Here is a 1,888-nt window from a genome sequence, read left to right on the forward strand (position 1 = left end):
ATGTGACCCCCTCTGAAGCTGGAAACCTTGTTTTTGCAAATTAAATTGATGCAATTTGCTAATTATTAATGTATTGTTGTTTATTGCTATTATAGGCCTAATCAATAAATTCCTCATCAACCGATATAACCTTAAACATTCTTGGAATTGACATAACATTACTGATGTCGTACACACCTTTCAGTGTGAAATGTGGCTCTCTTTGCAAGCACATCTAACATCTAAGGAAAGAAGAGCTTAAATTGCCACCAGATAAAATAATTTTGTTATCAACATTAATACATTATGGTAATTTCATCTTTGTAAGCGAATAAGACAGTGCAAATTATTTCTGTGACAGTCTTTTGAAGTGTGTAAAGTTCCATTTTATCTCATACATAGTCAAAATATTGGGGGATGATACAATGGACCATCCCCCCTTGTCAAATATTAGGGGATATATCCCCCATCCCCCCGGGATCTACGCCTATGATCACTATAATACCTCCTTGAGTTGAGATATAAAAACAAAGATAATTATACCATGGTAGAACATTGATATGATATTTATAAAGCATCACGTTACTTTACGAGGATCAGTAATGCTTTAGCCAGGCTCCGGAAGAAAAAAGGTTTTGATATGTTGTTCGTAGAACTTATCTTTTAAGACAAAAAGTTTGACGAAACGATCAGTGAGATACAGATTTGTTTTTTAATATTTAAAAATTGGGGGAAAGGGTGGTTAAATTCAGCTCTCGATCTTGAAATAGTTCCTAATTTACAAAATAATTATGACTGTATTCAACGGAGCTTAAGGACTAAAATCTATAAAATCACTTTATTCATTAAGACATAAAAATATACAGAATGGAATAAAGGAGAACAAATATTTACAAGCCTAGGTCAAGTCTGGATCACAGAAATGCAAGGCAAAAACAATATAAACCTAAATAAGGCTATATGTAAAAAAATTACAACCGTTGATCGTCTGGGTTTTCAATAAAAGGAGGGCTTTTTTTACTTTTCCACAAACAAAACAATTATACATAAGCGCTGTTACAATTGTGGATTGGAATGGGTACCATATTTGTAGAAGAGTATCGTTTTGAGTGCCGAAAAAAACTTTGTAATTGGCGTGGTCGGGTGTCGCTCAAAACCTCCCGAAAGTGTCCCGGGCCCCCGAAAATATTACTTTAGGGTTTCAAAGGCTTATCTAATCGATTTTAGAGTCTATCCAATAGGGCCTAGGCCTATGTAAAAGATACCTATACATTTTTGTTCTCACCAACGAATTGTGATTTTTCTCCCTGACGGGTGAGGGTGGGGGGAGCACTTTCCGGCCCCCGCTGACGCCACCCTTGTGGCGCTCCTATACCTAATCATCAAGCCACAATATACAGTACCTCACCTCTCCTCCCCACTCACTCCCCATCCGCATTTCAGGGCTTGAGGTCGTGAGGGTGGGGTAGGCTGATTTTTCCGACGGGAAAATGACTTTCTAGAACACTCACATGGGGCCGGGGGAACTCCCCTGGGCCCAAAAAATCTGATAATTTCAATTTCAAAACACATCTAATTCAGACTGTTTTACTATTCTTGAATCCGCCCACAATACTTGTCAACTAAAAATAAAAGAAGCACTTTACATTGCTTGGGAAAATCCGTCACTGAACAAACAAACAACTCATTACAATATCACCCTCTCATTCTAATTCCTATATACATGACTTACGATAGTACTCCTGACCTCTCTTTACATGACTTACCTTAATATTTGCTTTTTTCGACGGGAAAATGACTTTCTAGAACACTCACATGGGGCCGGGGGAACTCCCCTGGGCCCAAAAAATCTGATAATTTCAATTTCAAAACACATCTAATTCAGACTGTTTTACTATTCTTGAATCCG

Source organism: Anneissia japonica, unplaced genomic scaffold (genome assembly GCF_011630105.1).
Source record: "Anneissia japonica isolate Jap-2015-1 unplaced genomic scaffold, ASM1163010v1 scaffold3180_len207689_cov159, whole genome shotgun sequence".
Taxonomy (NCBI): Eukaryota; Metazoa; Echinodermata; class Crinoidea; order Comatulida; family Comatulidae; genus Anneissia; species Anneissia japonica.